This window comes from Ischnura elegans, chromosome 1 (assembly GCF_921293095.1).
Source record: "Ischnura elegans chromosome 1, ioIscEleg1.1, whole genome shotgun sequence".
NCBI lineage: Eukaryota > Metazoa > Arthropoda > Insecta > Odonata > Coenagrionidae > Ischnura > Ischnura elegans.
The window spans coordinates 44,512,032-44,537,170 of NC_060246.1; positions in this window are offsets into that span (position 1 = coordinate 44,512,032).

The following is a 25,139-nucleotide window of genomic DNA, read 5'->3' on the forward strand; positions in this document are numbered from 1 at the left end:
CGGCGAGCGATGGAAAAGGTTCTTGCAAATCTGTGGGATTTGCTTTGACACACGCTGAAGGTACGAGGGATGCGTGGGGATGGGAGAGTCGTTTCGTATGTTTTACTCTTTGTACCAAGCCATCTTCTCCATTTAGCCATACGAGTATCATCTCCTTTTAAACATACCCTCATCTCGTTTATACATCTTATTCGCCCTGGTCCATCCCTGCACGTTCCTACTCATCCCCTTTCGCGGTTCCTGATACTTCGCGATGGCCCGTTCTCTTCTTTTGTTCAAGTATTCCTCTCTTCCCTCCGTGGCCATTTTCTCAGGAAGGGTTTGATATTATTGTAATTCTCTATTGAAGGAAGTATAAAAGTAGTTAAGGTCTTTTTGAAAATTTTATGTTTGATCCAATGTATTGCACTCAGTGTTCGGTCTTTACGGTTCTCCCAATGGGTTTTAAAATATTTTGAATGGATAATAGGGTAGTATCCTTCATCAAAGAAAACGAAAGGCATTGATTGCGATTCGTTACCCACCATTAGTGTATTCATAATATACAAATTATTTCGTTTTAGAAATACCGGTTTAGACGAATGGCAATGGTCCATTTTTATCCTCATTTGAAAAGGACCAGATTGGCGCCCATGCGATGCCACTCCACGTGACGTCACAAGGACCTAGTTTCTATACGAGAAGATAGGAGCTATACATCGTCTGAGGTTACCAATGCATGCATGAGGCGCAGAGCTGAGGGGAACATGTCTTAATAAATCACTTATTAGAATTGGCTAAGGTCGGAAAGTTTTCCTCGTTTGATAAGGTATTAATAATCCTTATTTAAGGCAAGCGCTACCTGCCAGCAGGGTACTCAGCTACCCGCAAGCAGCCTGCGTCATATCACCGCTAAGCCTCGCCTCAAGGTCACCTCACAGGGCGGCAGCGGGAACCAGAAATACGTCACACGGAGAGATTTCCCGGCATTCATACTTACGCGTCGCGTTTTCGCGCGCTTGAAAATTTTCACTTTTCATTGAATCGCGAGATATCGTCATTTAAAAATCTAAAAGCGTGAAATACGTACTCCAGGAGTAATAATCTTTCGATTTAGGCAATAAAAAAATAATAGGAAACCACCCTATTGCTAATGGTAATGTTGCCAAATCATCGTCTAAAAAAATCTCTTTATTCAATAATTAAGGTTGTTTAAAAAAACTTATCTTGGCTTAGCGTAGTAGTGGTAAACATTTGGCAATGGATTAGATCTGTTTCCGACGTTTCTGTGATGCTGATCAAAAACGTTTTTCATATGTTTTTGTGAAGTGGAAATTCAGGTTAGGACTTTTTAATGGCAATTATTTATTTAAAAATCGAATAAAAAAGAATCAACCGTCGCCATGCACTTAAAATTTTACTGCCTCCTATTTGGGTTGCCTGTACGTAGAGAATATCTATCAAAAAAGTTAGCTCACCGTTTCCACGGCTCTTTTAATCACTGCTCTGATAACTTAAAACCGGTAGTCACCTTCCTCCGAGTGTTTCCAAATGGATGCGCGACGAATTGGTTGATTGCCTACTATAAATTCCCCCTTAAATTCGGTTTCGCGTTACATTCTATTTATATTTTCCCCATTTTACGATCCTACCGGGGTAAAGGGAAAAGGGTTTGAAGCTTATATTTTTTTATATATTTTTATCTGTCCGTGCCTCCCGGGAGAACATCCGTTCGTCCGAAGCAATAACGTGCCCCTTGAGAGTAAGTTTAGTGTGGATATGGAGGGCGTGAAGGGAATTCATTTACGGACAAGTTATTCTTATTTTCCTTCCTCCAATATGCCACCTTTTGGGGTGCAGAGCTTCGCGGGTGCGGCACTGATGTATCCCTTTCTCGTACGTATGCACTCCCCACAGTCTCTCGCGGCTTCAGATTGGTTCGGGAAAATCTGGCCGGGTGTAATAAAGTTTAACGAGGCGGAGGGTGGAAGGGAGGTGGTTGTCATAGGGAAGATTTCTGGGGAGGATTCGCTTATTAATGCCGCCGGATGAACTTAAGACGTAAAACGTCTACCCCCGCTTGATATATCGCGCGGGCGTTATTCATCGTTTTTCTTGCGATTCCGCGAGAAACTTCAGAGAGAAGACTGAAGGGATGTAGAAGGCTGAGAGGTTAGGCGTTAGAGATGGAATGGGCTCGTATATCAAGTTAATTTTATTGCCGAATGTGATACAGTTGAAAGAAATTAAAAGACATTTTATTTTCTCTATCCTAAACCTACTTCTTGAATTATCTCCGACCCAGCATGGGGGTTGTATATCTTTTCACGGAAGGGGGACGCGTAAGGTGCCAGCAATTTTTCAGGTGAAAAGTTATTGACGTCACTCGCTGCTACCCTCTAATCATCTCGAGCTCCGAACATGCTCCTCCTTTCTCCACTTTCAAGGTATGAATCCAGTGTCAATAAGTTCCTCCGATAGTGAGATAAGATTTCTAGGGTCACACACCGTGTAAGGTTCTCAATATCTCCTTCCCATGTTTCTTTGTGCAATTCGCCTATCGTCCTCAATGATTCAGGAATTCAATGATGGATTCTTGGATCATTCATTTGGATTTATTTGGATTCCTGAATACCTGAGGAATATGGGCTAGTTGCACATCGAAACGTCGGAAGGAGATATGGAGGACCTAATCCGGTGTGATACCCGAGAAATCTTCACTGCCATAGTTCGCCGGGAAAAACTAGACATTACAAGTACCTCTGGTGATGAATCTGACTTTCTGAGTCAGTCGCAAATTTTGTTACAAATTATCGAAGGAATTTGTGAAAGTTTTTAGTTGACAATTCATAGATCAACTGATTTTTCGAGTTATTATCAGGTTCAGTGGCGGTTCTGGATATCCAATTTACAGTAGATGGAATGGTAACCTTTTTCGGACCCCCACTACTGCTGGGAGGTTACCCCCTACTTAGCCCTGCCCCCCTTGTCTCTATCCTGGAACGGCCATTGATTAGATTAGAAGATGCTGCGAGGCGAACGATCCTATTTTAAAGTGAAAAAGTGGAGTACCATATGGAGTATCCCATATGAAGGCTATTAAAAGTGTTTCTAAGTACTTTTTTTACTGGTATCTTGTTTTCTTCAGGAAAAATAAATCCAAACGTCATCCCCTCAATGCGTCTCCTCTAATTAGAAGCCCAATGAATTCAAATATTGTACCATTCAGTGTTAAGATAGACTAAATCGTGACAGTCCCTCCTGACTACTGAAAGTCAACGACAATCAACAATCCCCAATTGAGTGGTTTTATTTTTATTTTTGGCTCGAAAGTGTGGAAAAATATTTATTTATTTATTTATTTATTAATGAGCTCTGTAGGCAAAGCACTCACCATTGATTTCGAAGGATTTGCTGCTGGTCAGTCAAGTAGTATTGTCCATGGCCGTACACATTAACTCGTAATTATGATGGTTCCTGGGCTTGTTCGTTTCTAAGCCTACTAATTTATTCATATTCCGTCCTTTGCGCCTTAATCATCTTAGTCCTTACATGTCCTTCTTTCTATTTTCTTTCTCAATTTCTACTACCTCCTCTCCCTTTTACCGTTCCTAAGTAATAACGCCTCTCTTGCAGTCGGAAGTCATCGAATAAATAAGTGGTGAAGGGAGAAACCGATCCTAATCTTGTTTATTTTTCCCTTCCCAACCAAGGCCTCTTCGCCCCCCCCCCCTCTCTCTCTATCCCACTCTTGCCTCCACCCATTCCGTTCTGAGGCCCCTGTCGCCGAATAGTTTACGATGAGAGGTAGGCTTTAGAGGACTGGCAGTTTTAGGAGACAGAGACCTCCATTTGCCTCTGACTAATGAGGAGGGAGACTCACTGACCCAAAGTCTGGGGCTATTTCTGCGTAGTTATTGGTTCTCCTATCTAACATCATTCATTCGCTTGTTACACTCTTATTTAAGTTTTCAAGACGAACGTTTTGCTAATTTTGTGGCTTTGTTAATGAATACTTCTATTGGTCATTATATTTCTGCCTTTATTGCTATATGATCTTGAGACCCTCTGAAGAGAAGAATTGACCGTTCATTTTCACGTTAACTCCTCAATTATCCAGCAATGCTGAGTTAGCATAAGGCTTAGCCTTTTGCATTCGCTTCGAAGTGACCAATACTCCTTTCCTTTGGAATATTTGATTTTGTTCATTTAGTTCCGTTAAACAAGTCACCTGATTAAAAACAAACATTCGTTATGAGCTCGTTTGCTAATAGTTTCTATTGTCAGTTAAGATGTTTCTAAAAACGAAAACTTCCGTATTTTATCAGCCTTCGATGCTTACTTTTCAAGGAATCGGCGGTGAAACTTCGAGTGTCGTAACTTTTTCGTAGAATAAGGCCAAAACAATTACTGACTTCGTACGCGCTGCGCAGTATAGCTCCTCCCTTCCTTTGTCTCCGATATGAGATGATACCACAAAGTTTTCTGAGGGACCATAGCATCCATATTTTCATATAACTTCTGAGTGATTAAAGAACCATTGGATGTTTTTCTTTTGTCTACCCAATATGTCACCCTTGTGTTGCTCTCCAGTTAGAGTAAATGATCACTTACCTTGAAATGGGATTTTATTTATTTATTTCCATTACCGCCACCGAGGCCGGATGGCCGGGATGAGACGCATTTTCGTTTGGCTTAGATATTCCGTGCGCATGCAATTATTTACATTTTTAATTTCCTTCTTAAACGTTTCTTCATCCCTTTTATTATTTTATAGGGGCGCGAGATAAATTATTTCAATGTAATTTGGATGCTCCTAACTTAGCGCTGCAAAATACGATTCTGTCATTTTCAATGGAAGCGTGAGCCATATTTTTTCGTTTTCATTCTGTGATTCATTTGCTTACTCCCGCTGACTTAAGCCGTTATAATTGAAAAGGATAAGCGAAATGCTATACGGTCCTCTCCTTCACAACCGCGTGCAGAAATGGAAACACGACATCCAGGAATGCTGAGGCATTTCGTGAAACTTTTTTCCGTGAAAGAAAGGAAGAGGGTTTGGGGGGACAGGAAGGAAGAAATAAATAAATAAATGAAAAAAAAACAACGCTCTAGGGGTGACTTGTTTTTATTTTCTCTTTTTAATATGACTTCCTCAATGGGAGGACATAGTGCGGGAGAACTTCCACCCGCTTGTTCGCGAAAATATTCCTCTTTATTTTGGTCCGATGCTATCTCTTCCTCCTTTATCTCCTCCAACCCACACCCCCGTCCACTCTCTCTCTCTCTCCAGTGAGAAGAATGGGAATTTTGGGACTGCGGTCGTGGCTCTTGTGTTTTTCTCGTACTTAACCTCTCAACCCACCCTCCCCCCCTCTCTCTCTCTCATGCCTCCAGGGGGATGAGGGAGAATCCTTCAGAGGTCTACTAGCAGTGGAGTCACCTACACCGAGCCTCTCCCATTCCGGGGCCCGACCTCGCTTCGTTTTTCGGGGGGAAAATGTATGGCCGGAGACGGCTGAGGTGGTAATATGTCGTGTGGTGAGTGGATCTGAAGGTCGTGACTGAGGGTTCGTTTCCCGGTGTCATGGCGTCCCCGCGGAGAGAGGTTGGCTGTCGGGGGGAGGGTGAAAAGGGGGATGGGAAAAGAGGAGGACTCTTGCGGTAAGAGCCGCACATTCGTTACCCCGAAAAAGAGCAGACTTTTTCAAGCCCTTGTCTGGCGGGTCATCTTGGCGCGCGCCCAGCGGGAAGGGGAGTGGGGGTAGGAGGAGGGGCCACTCCTCTTTTTCCGCCTCTCGCTCCTAAAAGTCACCTCGGCCACGATGGATATCCGTGTGAGCCGAAACTTTTTTTTCCTCTCTCTCCGGAATAAAAGTACCTTGGTTTCAAATTTTCAGCTTTCATCCCCTTTGCTTTTCCCTATTCTCTCTCTTTTACTCATTTTATTTGCTTTGCCTTAAATTTTACCTACTTATACGATGGTTTTTTTCTTATTTTTATATAAGGTAAGAATAAATTGTCAGCATCTATAGAACACCCTGCGTGCCATCTCTAGGGTGTTTGGCGGGGGGTGACCAATCCTCGCGGCCATAGAAATATTACGCATACTAGCAAAATATACTCACATATTCATTAAAAAAATCTTGCAATGGTTTGTAATTCCTATAGCAAATACATGCAAGGTAAGGACTATGGAAAAAAGCATGCAATGAGACTAGGGAGTGACGCCGTTAATCCTATTAATTTTGACAACGTTGCTATCCTTAATAGTACAAGGGAAGAATGACATTTTAAATCTCTCTGTTTTGCAGTGTTTCTTTTATTTTCTTCTCATGATCACGTCTACCATAGTACGACGATAAACGAAGGATATGATTCACGTCGTCTGAGAGAATTTCTTCAAATTTACTAAGTAAGTTAAGGCTATGCTTCGATCTACACTCCTGTAAAGATTCCCATCCTAGCTCGTGTAACATACTGGAAACGCTGCTTTTTTGCCGTAACAACTCATCACAAATCTGGCCGCCATGCGTTGTACTCGATTGATTTCAGCTATCAGTACTACTTCATAAGGGTCCCATACGCTAGCAGCATATTCCAAGTGAAGCCTCACTCGGGTCAGGTAGCATAATGCGATGGAATCAATGTTGATGCAGGAGTTGGAGTGTTTTGGATAATATTCATGCCTGTCATTTAATGTTTGATTGGTATTCAAGCCTATAATTGTCTTGCCACCGGTCTCCTTATTTTCAAATCCAATGCAAGTTAGTTTCCTACGGTTATTTTAATCCATATGGCTGTGGGTTTTTCTCAGCATTTACGTAAAAGTTCCTTCTTCTAAGTGTTTTTACCTAATTTTTCGTCCAATTATGTTCCTCAATTATTTTATCTGATTCGTGCTGTGGCGAACCCATTTTTTTCTTCCTACTAGCCCTTTTCTATACTTCTTCTTCATTTTCCTATTCATTTCTAATTTTTCCATACCGTTTTTTCGGCATTATCCTTTTTCAAGTGAAGTATATGTTTATTTATATTTTAACCGGGAAGTGTTAGATAATCTGATTCTTTTCTTCACACAGGTTATGTAATGCTTCTGGTCTGATCCTAGGATGTCAAAACCCATGCTAGATTAGAATTTATGCACCGTTATCTCTTTTCTACTATTTTTCTTTGAATTTTGATAGCATAAACCTTTTGTCATGGGTCATGAAAAATCCCCTCAGTTCTCGCCTTTGAAATATACTGTATTATTTCTACTATCAATTGAACATAAAATTGTCAACTTCTCTCTGTAGTTGTAATTGTCAGTTAAATGGTAAAAGTCTATTTAATTTTTGCCGAAGTTATTTTTATTTGGAAAGATATATTAAAAGTATCTTCCGTGTAAGGTCTCTTAGTTAAAAAGTTGTCGTGAACGTATTAAACCAGGAACGTGTAGGGAGTGTCTAAGCTGCGACAAGCTTAAAATGGACGTCAACACCCACTTTTTCAATCATTTCGATTTTAGCCCTTCTTGAAACAGATATGAAACGAAAGTAACGTTGGAATTAATGATTGCTGTATTGTGTTTCCCCTTTGAAGGATTTTGGTAGGGCCACTTGTACACGTGATGTCATGGCTGTTCTCCACGAGTTGTAGCGTGTCACACTCGTCGTCGTACCTACAAAACTTCTGTGTTTTTTTTTTGTTTCGCCCACCCAACACACACAAACCTCGTTCTCTCCCTCCCTCTTCGTTCCTCTCTTCCTTACGGGCTCGCACCGATCAAACAATGAATGAAACCCATCCGTCTTGGCGACATCGGTGTCTTATCCCGGGGAAACTCACCTCTCCCCCATCCCCGTTACCCGTCCCGCCCCCGCTCCAACCACAAAATGCCTCCGTTGGATGTAACGGCGGGTCCGCTCGTGGACGTATCTGAAGCAGGATGCGTGAGATGTTTATGTGGATGACATTGCTCCTCCTCCTTCCCCAAAGGGAGTGGAAGAACACAAGAGGGGGATGGGTAGGGGTAGTAGTAACCAGGGGTATAAGCGACTCAGGCAAGGATCCTTGAAGGGGGAAAAAAGAGGGCGTGTGCTCTCCTGGGTAGGACGTTTTCTCGGTTTTCCGGCGCCAGGAGTAGTATAGTCGGTTAGCCGGCGGCACCCCCTCCGTCCCGGGTCCAATTAGGGCACCCTCCGGCATTGGCTCATGGGTAGACACCTATATCCCTCAAATGTCCCCTCATTCCCCCATCTGAGGACCACTTGATTTATGTAGTCTTTGCCACTTCCTGTCGCGACTGCTCCAAGGAGAGGGGAAGGAGGTCTCCTCCGTGGAGGAAGTCTTGGCTGTCGGGAAGGGGTGTGGGAGCGGCGCTGTGGGGAATTCTGTGGGGTGGGTGGGGGAGTGTGGGCGTGGGAGGGGCGGGGGCTTGACCTCTGGTCGTGGGAAGGTGGAGGTGATTGAGGCAGCGGCCTCTTCGGAGAGAGCCCATTGCTTTTGGGAGGGAAGAGCCCATCACTCCCCTCCATGGAGACAAGAACCACCATCCACTCTCGTCCTTTGCCTGAAACTCTTTTTTTTTTAATCTTTTATTCCTCTACTTATCCGTTTCCTCCTAACTATTCCTCCCTTAATTTCTTTTCCTCATCTATCTATTCCACTTATTCGAATATTTTCGTTCTAAAACTGAAGCAGGGGAGATGTTGTGGAATGATATCTTGATTTAATGAAAAAGAGAGATGGCAAATTTTCCACATCTTTATTTAATAATGTAGGACCTGTTTCGACCGTCAGTTCATTTTAAAGCGCATTGTACTTGCAAATGTAATGTAATGGTCGAAGCGCGTCGTACATTATTAAGTACTTTTATGGAAATATTGCCATCTCCCTTTTTCATCAAATTATTTTGCTATTTTTCCATTGCTTAGTGACGAAAATAAATCAGTCGATGCCCACGTGTCTCACCTACATGCCCACGTGATGATCTCATGAATAATGAGACCATAATACTTAGTGGAAGCCATTTTGATATTTAGTTATAATCCATGTATTCTTTTTTTGAGGTTAAATTATAAAATTGGATTACTCAAGGATTTCATACCCGTGGATAGTTGCTTTACTTCCCTGTGACTCTTTAAATCCTCATGACTTATCGAAGTACTTATCTTTGTTTTGTCCTGAGCATTTTCTTTGAAATTAAAATCCACTATTTTTCTCATGAATATCTTCGGAAATCGTTGAATTCATCCGGGATATTATACTACCTATTCAACCGTTAAGGGGATGCCGAACCGCCTTACTGTCTTAGGGCATTGATATGATCTTGTAAATAAAAACGCTGAGTGGCCTTCCCCTCTTCTCTGAGTAACTTTTATAATATAGCATGGTGTAGATCCCGGAATTATTTGTTTGCGCGTGAGGTTGAGAAATGCTTGATATTTACCAAGAGGTGAGCCTAGTTTTTTCGCCCAAGTCCTGTACTGAGGTCCTTCCTGAATGATGTGATGAAAGGCATCATAGTACGTGAGACTGTCTGTAGCCATGGTATAATTTCGAATTTGACTTTGTGCAGTTCGCATGGAAGGTGCTTCTTTTCCACCGTAGTCTCTTTACGGCAACGGATTGTTGTTTTGGCTTCGTGAGAGCAGTTTTCGAAGGTCTAGGGCTAATAAGGTTTTGAAGGCCATGTTGGAAAAGGAGTTAGTGTTTGGTAGTTCTGTCGTATTCAAGGAAAGTGGTGAGCACTTAAAAAAAATCTCTTTATCATCCTCTATTTTAAAGACTTTTAAGTGGAATTTCAATGGTTATGCTTGATCATAATCCGGGAAATATATTTAAATGCTGTAATAGATGTCCTGTATACCTACTAAGTTATTTCGCTCACATATCTTGCATCCGTCAAAGATGCACCTCTGGATATGTTTATTGAAGATTGGTGTTAAAAAATGTACTCTTGAAACAATAAATATTGAGATAATTCCTTTTAGTTCGATTTCCGGTGTCCGTCTCAGTATCGGGCTCTCCCCATAGTTTTGCGAGGCCACGGATTTGACCATAACTTTTGTTTGCCTTTTTCTGTAGCGGGAAGCTGCAATTGGCCGCCGTTAGTGCTCCTTGAACCTAAATCCTTCACCTGAAACCATATGTCGCGGAGTACCTTGTCTAACCATTTGGAGTTACCGTAAAATACTCAAGAAAATAAACTCTTAAATTAGGGTGGAGTGGAGATAAGTGTGTTCCCCTTCAAATTTAATACTAGTGGAAGCCTTTCATAAAATAACACTTGTAAGCCTTTCTTCCCTCAGTTAATTCGCTTGTATCCTTCTCAATCTTTGTCGGTATTATTCCTGCCTCTTCATAATCTCAATCTTTCTAAATTTCCACTGTTTTAACTTTCCCGTAAGATTCATCTTTCAACGTTTGTGTTTTTTTTATCAACCTCCTTTCTCTTTGTGGGTGAGTCTATCAAACAGTCCAATTGCATAAGGATTTCCGGGCGAGTTGCCTTTATTAGTTTTCACGAGTTTCGTACTTGGTCAGTTTCGAGAGAATTATCGGGACTGATTCTACCTTCGAAAGTTAGATACTCTTAAACCTTACCAGGTGGATAGCCTTTGAAACTTATACATAAAATAAAATGCACTGCGACCGACTTATGGCGATGGATTGGAGGACGATAAGAAAATAATGATGATAATGTGGTAGCAGTTTTCACTAAAGTAAATGAAAGAGCTGTTCATCTTTGAATATTTCGGAATGAATATAGATCATACATGAGAAGCTCGAAGTATAAAATTTCAGGACGAATAGCCTTTGCGTATTCGTAATTGAGGTGCTTCTTATGATTGAACCTGGATGCGGTCTACGGCGATTCTCCAGAGGACAAGTTTTGACGAAAAAACGCTATGCATCGCTGAATTGAACTAAATTTGCGGCCATGATAATAATGCTTACCACAGTACTCAATAGTCTTACGATCCTTGTCGGACAGTATCAATTTAATAGAGATAGTATTAGTCTTAAGCAGTGTTGAATTAATACAAGATAATCTCGTAAGTATGAATGAAGATTTTCGTGAGAATGAAAATCTTTCATTATTTATGAAATTTATGCATTTTTCTGTTTCGTGGTGATTCCATATTTGAGGATAGCGGTGGATGGGTGGAAATAAATTTATTTAATAAGCAACTAAAAAGTAAAGTGAATACATTTGATTATGACCTTTGAAAGCCAAAATATGCCTTGAAAACCTAAAAAAAATTCATGGAGAAAGTAAGTAAGGTTTCAATTTACGTCCGTAACGATTTGACGCCTTCAGTTAAGGAGATGTAATAAAAGACATTGTAGTTAGTACTCTCTTTCTCAACGATGGTAATTGGCTCTCTTCGGGTGGCTCGGATATCCGCCTCTATATATTCCATTCGCCCGTCACATTCCGGAAGAACATAGCTGCCCCCGATCTTTCCTTCGGCGACCTTTCTCCCTCGCCTTCCCAACACTTCGCTGACGATTATTAAAGCGGTCACGACCCTCCCTTATTTTTTTGATCCACCTGCGCCCTCTAGCTGACATCTGTTCCTCGTGGTCAAGGGCTGTCTGAGCGTGAGACCTTCTTAAACGGACTGCTACTTCAGTCACGCATGTAATTTGTGACTCCCCAACTCGGTCGTTTTTCATTCTTCAGCCCCTATATTTTTAATCCCTTAATCAAGAGTGATATGCATTTTCATGGACATATGTTCCATACGTTACAAAGCGCATACCCTGTCATTTTTATTTTTAATCACTATATGTGTGATCTAATTAAATTCATGTGTTCGAGTTTGTAACTTTTTAATTCGAAGATTAGGGCTTAATGTCTAATATTATGTTACACTGTGAATGAATCTCCTACACTAATTGGAGGATTTTATCATTTTCAAGAAAGGAGAAATACCTTAATAACAATAGTTGTATTTTGTAATTTAGTCCCCTTGGTTTTCGAAATTTGGGTGTATACTTAATAACCTTCATTTGTAATCGGATCTCCGTTACGTAATTCTTTTATTAGAAAATTAAAATAGAAAATGATAGTACATTAAAATTGGGGTTCGACCGTGGTTATATCCTGATTCTAGACATATAGTTCAATGTGTTTTAATTTTCTTTAAAGTAAATTGCCACCCATGTAGGATTTCATTATACATTTACGTCCTTCCACGTGGGAAATGTATGCTGAACTGAACTCTAGAATGCATAATTATTCAACGGTGGTAAGTATTGTGTTTGCATCTTAAAATCTGATGTAAGCGATGCACTTTAATGGACAATAAGAATCATGGATGTTTCGAATAAATTTGTTTTCGTTTGCTGTACTATAATCTTATATTTTCTCCAAAATATCATCATCAGCGTTGCAGAATTCTATTCATTGCCATAGGTTTTTTTCAATTTTTTTCCAAATTTTACATTTCATGACTTAAACAGACCTGGCGACGACATTAGGCTACTACTAACGAAAGGTGCCTAGGGGACCACAGATTATTCTCCCATCCCATCAAGCAGGGATCGGGCAGCCTCTGAAAAATATCTGCCTACGTCGGGATTGGAACCGGGAACCATTGGGTGGGAAGTCGGATCTTACGTAAAAAGCTATTTGAGAGGAAAATTTAAAAAAATATAAAATCGTAAACTGAAAGTAATTCTGTCTCCTTTTAAACCATGTTCAAAACCGCGCCATTTTTTAAATTAACTATGTTTTGTTCACCTTGTGTTTAGAGTAGGAGTACATCCATGTATTAAAATGCCGTTACGAATGAGCTACGTTTAGGCCGCGGAACTGTCGAGAGTTGGCCCAGAATGTAAGAGTTAACGAGCATATTTGTATTTTCTTGTACACCATTAATTTCGTGTCTTTCAAGTGGCGGAGAAAATTGGACTTTTTGCTAACATTGCGCGTTAGTTTCCTCTCCGCTTGCTGTTTCTGTTCTAGTTTTCTTGTATTGTTTTCCGGCGTAAAGTGCGCAATCTATTTCAAGTGTCTGCCTGGCATGGCAACAGTAGGTGAACGGATTCATGTTCATTCTCATTATCTTGCTAAAAGTATTGCGAAAGTCAGCATGTGCATACGTATTCATTTATTATTTAGTAGTAAAGAGCTGGGAAAATTGAAAATGGCATCGAAATAAGGTGTGATGACAGTAAATCCTCAATGATAAAATATTTTGCTGCATAATCTCTGGGCTAATAAACTTTAATTTAATTTATCGCATTTATTCGAATTTATCTAATCACCGGAATTGAAAATTCAATAATTTCCAATCCCCTCAGCTCCCACCATAAATACCTAAGCTAATTTCTCCTTATTGTGTTGCCAATACTAGAGATCGCACACATCTTTAATTTTTTTCCGCACCAAGGCTAAAAGTTGGAAACAAGTACCCTTCTTTGTCAATTCATGCCAATTTAAAAATTTATCTGTGGGGATGAGTTTCATGTATGTATGATTCATAGTTTATTTGGAAAAATGCTATTTAGTGTAAAATGCCGCAATATTAAGCTATGTAGTAATTCATGCCGTCTCTAACCATATAAATATGGTCATACTCTGGTATTTGTTTTATTTTTATTTTTTTGTTTTGAAAAGCCGTATTGCATATCGGTTTATTATTGCACGGTATGAGTTATGTAATTTCATTTCCCAATTAAAAAATACAATTTCAGTGACTGGAAAAGCTCCTTTAAGTATATTTTTGCCTCTGAATGTACGTAGATAATTATTTGTAGTTCTTCGAAAAATAGGAAAATAATTTTTTTATAATCCCAAGAATTCTATTATATGTATAAATATATTAGTTTTTATCTCGAGAAAATTGCATGTATAAGGCTTTCTCATTATCAATGAAATATTTTTCGGGAAACGGTGGAAGATGTGAGGTTACCTACATGCGGTGAAATTTGCGTCGAAATTCAACGTTTACGCCATGCATCAAAGTCAGCGATAAAATCACCGAGATCCTACCTACCTCTTCCAGCTGGTTCAAATTTTTCACCCGAGTCTGCGGAACATCCGAATTTCAGGGACATTCGAGAAGAATTCACCCGGGGATCTTGTTCCCTTTCCTGGAAATGAGAGGGATTTCCTCGATTGCCGAGAAATGTTCCCGAGCCCCTCAGAAAGGAAAAAAAAGAAGGAATCCTCACCTGTCGGGCCGAATCTTACCGTTCGTTCCCTGATACTTGATTCGCGCGCAAGACGTCCCCCCCCCCCCCCTTCCGAACAGTGCTTGCGGTGGATTTTTGCCGGGGAGGTAAGGGGTCTCTATCCTGTGGGATCTGGAAGGGCGCCAGGGAGGATTTTGCTGCGGGAAGAGGCGCGCGGAGAAGGGTTTGGACGGAGAGAGTGGGAGGGTGAGGGATTCGAAGCGGAACTGGAGTCAACCCCCTCTCCCCCTACCCTTGGAACAGGACGCTCGTAAACCCTTGCAAGGAGGGACGGAGGGGGAGGTGCAGAATGGGCGTTGCTCCTTGTACGCGGACTCGAGAGTGACTTTTATCGCCGAACTCGCGATGATTCTTCGGCACAAGATTAAGGTTCCGAGCGTAGTCAAGTGCCAGGAGGTTGTATGCGTGACCGGGATATCAATATTAATTGAATGGATGATGACCTAGGGGAGTTTGTAATTGATAATTGGCCCATGAAGTGTCTGCTTGTCTTTATTCTTTAAATAAATGTGGCTACTGCATTCTGGCAGTTTTGCATCATAACATATGAACTATCCATTACAACAGTATAAAAGCCCCTTTGAAATGTATCCCTCTGTCTCGTTTGGCAAAAGAATGAACCTCTTCCTGGCATTCTTGAGATGTGAAGCTCGGTTATTAGTGGTTGTTAATTTTCATCCTGTGTGAAAGTGCCCTGAGTATTTTTTAGATTGTCGTGAATTATTTTTATCACCCAAGTCCATGATAAGTCTCTAAGAGGAGACAAAGATTCTGGAATTTCAATATTAATCAGATGGATTATGAGTTGGATGATTTTTATCGTGAAAAATCGGTTTTATTAACTGAGTACTTATCTTTATGGTCTAAATGTTTTTTGCTTATGTGGTGTGATTTCTTTACAATAAAATAGAGAAGCTATCCCTTAAAACAACCTAACATATTTGTGCTTACCTCATCTAATATTGGGTAAATGAACAATCCTCTTACACCCTTGAGGGTACCATGTTGATGTAAATTGGTATCCCAAATGAATGTGCTCAAGGAGGTGTGGCTTTTCAAAAGCGACTTGTATCTAGGTGATACGGATGATTCTTCGGAGGAAGAAAGCGGTTTCTCTCTTAGTCAGGTGCCAGAAGATGGAATGTATGGCCGGTTGGGATTTCAATACTAATCGAATGTATCCCCAGTGGGAGGATTTTATAATTGAGCACTGATTGAAACCATGTCCTTAGTGAGAGCGTTTTCATAATTGAGAACTGATTTCATATAATTTAATATTGTCTTCAGTTTTTTAAAAATGTATTCATATCTTGTAGATAGTATGTGATACAGTAAAATGGGTGAACTATCGCCAAAATGTCGTATCATTTGGTGTAGTTCTGGTTGGGAAAAATAAAATCTCCAGAAAAATGGAACACCCAGCATTCTTTAGGTGAGTTGGTGAGTGAGTTTGGTGAGTCAATGTTGATATTGATTTTACCCTGTTTGACAATGTTCAAAACTTATTTTTTGGCACGTCGATAGTGGCTTGAAATGGTTAGCATGCGATTATGCTCAGCTGGGAAATATATTCAGAACTCATTCAGGTGCCTGGTGATTTTTTGTCTCAAAGTTGTCACTATTAATCCAGTGTATCTTGCGTGGAAGGTCTTCTAATTTTAATATTGGTTGAAGAGGATACATTACATTTGTTCAGCCGGTTGTGTTTTGTGGTTTTTTGTGACAAATTGGAAGTTAAAAACTTAAAAATATATCATTTTCAGGGCATAATAAGTACAGCGTTGATAACATTTCAATGTGTTCAGAATAAAAAATATCATATCAGAGAAAATAATTTGGTAAAAATTTCAAATTTGATGTAAATTTTGACTGGTATCAGTCTTAAATATTCCTAAAATTTGAACATGATAGCTTAAGTTTTAAATAAGTAATTTGTTTTGATCAAAGGCTGGCAGAGAATGTTTCTACTGAAGACGTACCTGTGAAATCATATATGTACTAAGATACTATATATACTACATATAAGATGTCCTCTAAAAAATTGTGGAATGTAGCGTGTGGAGTGTTGGGGGTAAAAACTTACTCCCCACCTTTCACCTTATACTTTTCTTCCGGGGAATAGATTATTAATGTAGATTGATATCGTGGATGGCGCCTAATATCCAAATAGTGGATTTTCCATGGTAACTTATATCGCCCAGTCCGCGGTTATTCTATTGGTGAAGTAAAAACTTATTAACCGTGGTGAAATGCCAGCTCCATTCGGATCGGCGTACATTTTCAGCCTTTCGATATTGTCTTACCTCATGCAACTATGTTTTGGAGGATTGTAGGATAAAGTCACATGACTCAATTGCTTGGCAGAATGAAATCACAATTAGGTTTACCGCATTGCTTATCTTTTCTTTTACAATCTTTCAAAAATTGTGCGCCAAGGCATGTGGTAATTTAAATACACGCCTTATATTCCTCGTTTTCAAAGTAGACTTCAATTCGCTGTTGCTTCTTCTCCTAGTCTTTCTTTAATTGCAGAGGAATTCAATTACCGTTATGATGTGTGATTCAGTACGGAGGCTGAGTATGTATTTCAAGTACCTAAAGATTTCAATTTTATGCTTCTTTGATTGTAATTTAGACCTCTTTTCGTGCTTAAAATTGAGGAGGAGTAATTGCCTTTGCTAATTGGATAGAAGCGCCGATTCCGGCGGAGTGTTTGCGGGCTTCAAGTATTGGACGTCGCTCTTCGACTCCACTGGTGCTATTACTGCTAATTGGAATTGCAGTGGCCTCCAGCGTTAACGACTCCCTCCTGACCAACTCGCTGCGTATCTCTCCCTTGCCATCGATATCATGGGGAAATCATCAGCGGAAATTTTAATTTCATCCGAAAGACCCTCGAAATCGTTTATTTCAACCGAATTGCTTAATTTTTTCGATATCACTCAACATTTACTGCTCATATTTTGTAAAATAAGGGATGGATTAATATCTCTTATGTATCGTATATGTATCGATCACCGTGTATTGTTCTCTTATTTTCATCTTTTTCTGCTTCTTGGCTTTTGAACAGATACTCAGCTATAAATATTCAATGAAAGGAATTCTCTTACCCGGAGGAGAGCATCAAAATCCTTTCAGTGCTTAATGATGCTCAATATAGAATTATTTTCTCCTTCAAAGTAATGGTAAGTAGCCAATTTTATCCTTTCCAGAATGGCTTTCCACGTAAAGTGGTTGAGGACATTTGATTATATATTTTTGGAAGTTATTCAGTCCAGTTTAGTTAACATTTGAAAGTGATTAGAAATGTTCCGCATGGCTTTTTTGCAGTTGTGTGAATTATTCCAAATTACTTTTTTTCGTGCTAATGATTAAACGTTTTCATTTATCGTACCACCAAACGAATACCATCACGTTATGTACTGCATGGGATTAAGGTTTTAATAAACATCGTACTTTTTTACAGGAGACATTTATTTACTGTTAGTTACACGATAATGCGAGGGTCGTTCAATAAGTCCACAGAATCTCCGAGAAATTGTTCTCTCATCACCAAAAATTATTGTTAACCAGAAAGCAGCACTCGTTAAAAGGGAGTTTCGGAGATATCAAACACTTGTTTTTGAAAGGGTTAACGCTGAAGGATACCAAAGCTGAGTTGCGAAAGGGTCATGGCACACCTCCTTTTGTGTTTGCTCCTATTTACAATTGGGTTAAATAATGTAAACTAGGCCTTACATCCATAAAAATGAGTATCGTTCCGGATGCCCTGTGGAAGTGTCTAGCACCGAAATTACTGATAAAAACCACGGTATGGTTTTAAGTGATAGATTAATCAAAGTGCGCGATAAAGGTAAGGCCGCAGGCGTATCGCAATGCACAGTTGCTTTAATGTTGCACGAAAATTTGTGTGTGAAAAAAAATCTCGGCATGATCGCTGCCGCGTTTGCACACAGTGGAGAATAAACGTAATCCTGAGGTTAACTCAGGGACTGTTTTGGCGCTTATCCTTCGTAATCCTGGGGATTTTTCGCGTCGATACCAAACTTTGGATGAAATATGGATTCATCAATACTCTACAGAGACAAAATAATAGGTAAGACAATGGAATTTTGAAGATTAACGGGCTCAAAAGCAAGTGAAGATTGTGAAATGGTCCGGTCAGGTCGGTCATGGCAACGATATTTTGGAATGTATGCGGAATAATCCACATCAATTACTAGGAAAAGGGAAAAATTATAACAGGAGAGTATTATGCATCGTTATTGGACCGTTTGATGGTGGATATCAAGAAGAGCGTCCTTATTTGAAACAGAAAATGTTCTTCCTTCAACAAGACAACGCACGGTTGCGCACCTGTTCAGTTACAATAGCCAATATCACAGAATTAAAGTTTTAATTGTTGCAGAATTCCCTGTATTCACCAGTTGTGGCCTCCAGTGACTTTTTCTAATTTCAAAACTTGAAGAAATGGCTTCACGTACAAAGTTTTACGCCTAAGGAGGACGTCATCGCACAGACTAATTCCTATTTTGAGTATATCCCGAAATTCTTTATTTTTTTGAACGGCTTAAAATACTTGGAAAAATGCTTACAAAAATTTATAGAGCAAAGTGGAGACTAAAATGAAAAACATAAAAAATTGACCCATTGTAATTTATTTTTATGCCTTTTTCTAAAGACTTATTGAACGACCGAGATAACTAGAGAATGCGCCCTTCGCCTCCTTTTGGTCGTACGAGGTGGATCTTTCATGGGTCTCTAGTTGGACGAGGCTGGCGAAGAAGTCCCGTTAGTGCAACGAGGTCGGTTGTATGTAGTCGGTACCTTCGGTGGGCAATCTGGGGCCACAGTTTCGGGAGAAAAAAATAGCGCGGCAGGAGTCGGGTGAGCGCGAGGCTCCCACACACGTAATGGCGAAAATCATGAGAGGAGGAAGGGGGGGTGCAAGGGCGCCTAGGGTGTGGGAGATTGAGGAAGGGATGTTTTGCGCCGCGAGCCACCCACCCGCTCCGCTCCTCCCTTCCTCCTCCCCAGCATCCCCCCATTCAATCTCCACACACCCCCATCCCACCGATTACCCCCTCCCCTTACTACCCATACTCCCCTACTTCGCCCTTCCCCTCCCCCATTCTTTTCGCCCGCCTGCTCTCTCATCGAACGAAGGAGGGCACACGACAAGCGGCGGATCCAGTTGACGTACGATGCTGCGAAATGGCGCTACAAGGCCCTTCATTAATACGCTCCCTCTCTCCCCCGCCATGCATTCCCACCCCTTTCGCAAACCCCCCATCCTCCTCGCCCTGCCTTTCGCCAAACCTCCCCCGCCCACTCCCGCTGCCTCACCAACCTAACCCCCACCCTCCCGCCGACTCCCTCTAATCAGAGCCACACATCTAACGGAGAGCATCCCATTTTGTCGTCGCCTCCATTATTCCGTCCGCCGTTTTGTTTCTTCTCTCTGCGCGCTCTCCACGGAGAGGGGTGAAATTTATGGCCCGGCCTCCTCCTCCTCTTCTTCCTCCGCCTCGACTTCTCCAACCAACCACCCACCCGCCCTGTGCCGCGCGGCGTGAGCTCTGCACGGGTGGTGGAGCGGTGGGGGATGGTTTATTCCATCCAACTCGCCCTCTCTCTTTACCTTCCATCGTTAAGCCATCCGACGTGCGCGGGAGAGGAACGGCCGATTAAACGGTTTTTAAAAGCGTGGGAGTCCGATGCATATTCAGGGGTGCGCGTGTTGTTTGATTATTATTGCCGCGTGAGCATCGGATGGGTGCTCATCGGAGACCGTTTGCTAAATGCGCGTGGCGTGTCCGATCGCGAGATAAAATTAAAAGAATCGCGCATCTTATTTTTTAAACTTCTTTTCGTGGTAGATTCCTCAGTAGGTTTTTACGCAAAAGAATTATCCTTTAAAGTACTATCTCCTATTCCTACCTGAGATTCGTCTACTAGACGTTACGTGTTTATTTTGAGTTAACACTTGTATACTCTTATGAAAGTGTGAAAAAATGTAACGCCTCGCGCTGATTTTACCCAAAGTTGAGTGCGCTGTAAATTTTATAAATCCTGGTTGGTATAGCAATAAATTAAAGAGTTGCTTTTGTAAGTTAATATTAAATCCGAACTATGAAACGTTGGTACTAGTTGCTGCATACTTCACCTCGCAAAAAAAGGTTCTTGTAGAATAGAAAGTCTAATGAAAAAAATAGGATTTTTGGCGGCTTTTTAAAAGCTAGCAATTTTCGTTGAAAACTTCCGAAAGTTTTCAGTGACACAGATAAACTGATTTTAGACTTATATTATTTGTAACGCCTTAAAAATTCGTCTTCGACTAAGGCTTTGATAGCATTAGTGAAGTTAGGAGGTATCGTTCGGTGCGAATTTTAGAATATAATATTGAAACTAAAATGGAGAGTTATGTAAAGGAGGTACATGTGAGTGAAAAAAAAGCCTCTTCTAATGAATGCGTTAGTTTCTGGGATGTGTTTACCATCGACTGGTTGCGGACTATGAATAAGAATTGAATTCTTCTCTAAACACTTGAATCGTATATTCAGTTTGCAAAAGCTGTATATAGTTGAATATTTTTTTCATTTAGCATTTAAAAAATTCATTGTGCATTATTTTCAAAATTTAATTTTTATTTTCCTTGCTGAATTTAGCCCTCTATAACTTCATTCTCTTTTTGTATGTAGCTTACCATTTCATGATTACTGTAATCTCTCGGTATTAAGTCAGCTGAGCTCCTTCAGCTATCAGGGTGATCTATTGATGTTCGAGGTGCTTTAAATCAGATTTTTTTAGTTTTTCGTGCTTTATATCCATACGCTCGTGGTAGTATTTATTTTTTGAACTGAAGAATTTTATACTTTAGATTAGATGTGAATTTATTTGTCTCGGTTTACCTTGTCTGACCGCATTGGCGTTCATTAATTACCGCGCGGTTAAAAAATCCCTAATAACGTTCTGTTTTTGTTGACAAAGCCTAAAGTCTCCTGTATTGGCTATTTTTTTCATAAAAATTCATTTGGATTCCGTAACCTTAATCATGGCAGCATTGGAATCATCTTCTATTGCGATATAGGATCTATCATTGAAGGAAGCATTGGTGTCTCTTATTTAAAAAAATGTACGATGCACCTCGGGTGTGGCTTTGAAAAAATACTAGTCACTTATTGGCGCTGCTGCGTAAACTATTTCGTGATTTTTATTTTTATTTAAAATGCGGTAGTTAGGACGACTTGTTTTCACTTCCGCGAGACCGTGGTGTTGTATTATTACTCGATGTAACTATGAATAGGAGAATGGTTTCCTTACTAATCTAAGTGACTGGGAACCCCTTATAGTACTTAAATAGTAGTGTATGCGTACTTAAATGTACGCAAATAGTAACATGAAAATCGTCTTCAACGATCGCTCTTGTTTTGTGATTCAAACGTTAGCTTTTTATGCGTGTCATGGTATTTTCAGAAATATGTGAAACCTCTGATTCTGTCATTTTCAACTTTATCGGGAGTCGGTGTTAGCTCATGGTCTTTAAGTTCGTGTATGCTTGGTGTGATCCTTGCATCTCGCCGAGGTCGTATTTTTTCAATGTCTTGTGTTCTAGGAATGGCTTTCTGAACACCATGTAGTAAGAAGACGTACTTACTCGTCTAGTCAAATCCTTGCTTTGCCTTGCATCTACGTTCGCCATTCATTTCGATGATGCCAGCGTATTCCGTTAGTACATCCATTTTACGGCAGAGTGACTGCTATATTTCCATCATTCCATTCGGCCTTCTCGTTTCCAGCTGATAAGACGGGAGGGAAAAGGATACCGACTGCGTGGCAGTGTACGAATGCTATGGTGGGATGGGGGTTGGCCGTTATCCTGTGATCTCGCTGGCGAGAGAGACTCGGGAACCAGCGTTCCCATCTGCAGTCTTCCTTCTCTCTCTTTTTCACCCTATACTCACTCCCACTCTGCCCATTCTGAAGTTTTTTCTCGCCAATACTCTTTAGCGGAAATTTGTTCTGCTATGACGAAGAGCCATACCCTCCGCGATAGGTTAGAAGCAGAGATTATGAGTAGATAGCATTTTTTTCCTACGTTCATGAACATAATTTTACTTCTTTGTTTCTTTGTGATTTTTTTCTTCATGGATTATGGTTTCTTTCGTCTTTCAGCGGTAGACGAATATTTTCACACTTTTATACACACTATCATACGGTGGTCTGACCAGTGTAACCCAGGTATAATGGAGGGAAAAGTATACCAATCTCTTCGAAAAATGTATTTCCATTTTCATTAACGCATTCACGTTTTCTGTCGACAAAACTCTCTCAAATTTCAGTTTTAATTTTCTCTTTGGTTCGGGGCTAATTCAATTCCCTGTTTGATTTCATGTGTGTTCATCCTCCGTTTTTTTTTGATTTCTCGACTTCTTTACACGAACTTTGTCCTTCTTCTTCTGTCGGTCGTTCGTCCTGCCCCTTCTCGATCCTTGTCACTTTTAATTCGTACCGCTCCCCCCGCCTCCTTCATTATCGTCTCTCCTCGGTCTCATCCTCCCACTCCTTTCCCAGCTATTGCTCGCTCTTCCAGCCCAACCTTCTCTTGAAGGACTGACTCTGGAAAGTTTCGCGAAGGAGGTGATGGACTGCGCTTTAGAGTAGGAACTGTGTCGCAGGGCGGACCCTATGTTAAAGGGTGGAACAGAGGAACAGGATGAACGGCCGGGGTGTATGTGTGTGTGTTCGCGTGTCTGTGTGTCCGTGTGGAAGAGGCGAGGAGACGTTCTCTCGGGAGAAGACGTCGGGGTACTGTGGCACTGCACATCCCTCCAACCGACACCTTCCCTCCTCCGCGAATTCCCGAGACCGTCTCCCGAGTCGGAGATAGTCCGAAAGGTCAAATATTTCCCTCCACCGCGGGGATATCCCGTCCGTGACCGCGAATAGAATTCTCTGTACCCTCGCCTGAGAACCACTGGCATACTAAAAAAAAACAACTCAATATCTTGGCCGCTTATATAAAAACGCACCCTCATACCGAAGGGATGGGACGTTAGTATACATATGAGGGGATGAGAATCCTAGGGCTACAAGTGATTTGTTTTCTAAACATAGTTAGGTACAGAAGTTGATAGAAGAAATATAAAAAAAAGGTGGCCAAGAGTCCTTCTGTGCTGACATCGAGTAGAAAATCAAATGGTTTACTAAATATCTAGTTTGTTTTCTTTACCTAATTTCTGTACCTAACTCTGTTTAGAAAAAAATCAATTATACCCCTTGGGTTTTCACCCCCTCAAATTTATACAACTATTATACATATACGAGCCTTCTTCACCCTATCAGGTAAGAGCAAAATCTTCATGCCTCACTTGCTTGAAATCAAAAATATTATCATCGTCCAATAAACGCAGTCTGCTCTAGATGGCAACCACGCGCGGTAAAGGCGACGAGGAATAAATATACCACTCAGAAAGGTTGAAGTGTTGATAAATCACTTACTGTGTAATATATATGAGGGAAGGGTTAAAGGGAATTGGTGGAAAAAAAACTTTTCTTCCACCTGCGCTGCGCTAGACTACCTGCGACTGCATAATTGAGATAGCTCCGGCTGGAATTGCGGGTGGTGGCCTCAAGTTGGGTTGGGAGTGTGTGCGGGTATATGCCGTGTATCTCCCTCATTCTCGGCTTTTTCATTTTGTGGGGAAGGGGTTGGTTGAAGGGCGGGACGCGTATGTGTGGGGCAGATGCCCCAGCGGCGGCTCGCCCCTTATGTTTCACGCTCGCCCCCCCCGCCCCTGAGGTGGTGACTGTGCGGAGACGGGCCCGGGGCGAGATAAGAGCGGTGGAGACAATCACACGCGGCAAATGACTTCATTTGAGGTCACCAAGGGATTCGCGTGAGATGGAAGGACTCGCCTCCTCCATTTCTCATCCTCTCACCCTTTTCCTCGATTCGCCGTCACCTTTTTATCTCATCCTATTCATATTATAGTCAACAGTCTCTTCCACGCCTTCTCGACGACGTATCCTTTCGCCTATCGGGGACGGAAACCTTCCATTGTGAATTGTGCTCGCGTGTATTGCCTTTTTTCCTCATCTGTATTTTTTCCTGAGAGGTCACACAGGAATGCATATATACATATAAGTTGATGAAGGAATGTGATGCTCCTAAAAATAATAAATTCTATTCCTAAACCATTAGAGTCGTATTCTACAATTATTGCCATGTGTCATTAACGTTCGCATTTAATTGTAATTACTGCCACTAAAGATGGCTGCCGTAAAATGGGTGTAAAGGGGTCAATGCCTACAATGTGATGCATAATTTGCCCATAGCATTTTTCGTCATAAGGTGTGATCTCTAAGCTCGATGACTCTCCGATCTACTTTAATAGAGACTGAAAGCTGTGTTTTTCGATGGATTCGGAATTTTCACCCTAATGAATAGGCCATGTCACCCGTGTTCGGCTCCGTAGGTATTCTTTTGAACTTGACAGAATTTTAGGTATCCTTGTTATCATTTTATTTTTTTGTGATTAGGAATGGTTTTTAGTTTAAGAGTACAAATTGAATTTTTTTTTCTTAATATCATTTGAAATTTTTGTGTCTGGATTTTAAGGTATAAGATTTCTGTGTTTGCCGATCTATCTGTTATAGATTTGTATTTTATTGATTAAACAAAACTAGTAAATTATTGTAGAAGAATGATTTTGAGATGATATATATGGGAGAGGAGAATTAAGTGTTACTTTTTTTTTTAATATTACAGTATTAATTATGTAAAATGTATTATCTAGTCCATTGCACTGTTGATAATGTTTCTTTTCTTTTCATTGCAGGTAAGGACCTGTTGAAAAGAGGATACTCCTCTCTAACGTAATTCGTTTCCTTTATTATCTATAATATCAAAAGTAAGTGAGTAAAACCTTTTATGTAACTTATTATATTCTTCCACACTTTTCCTT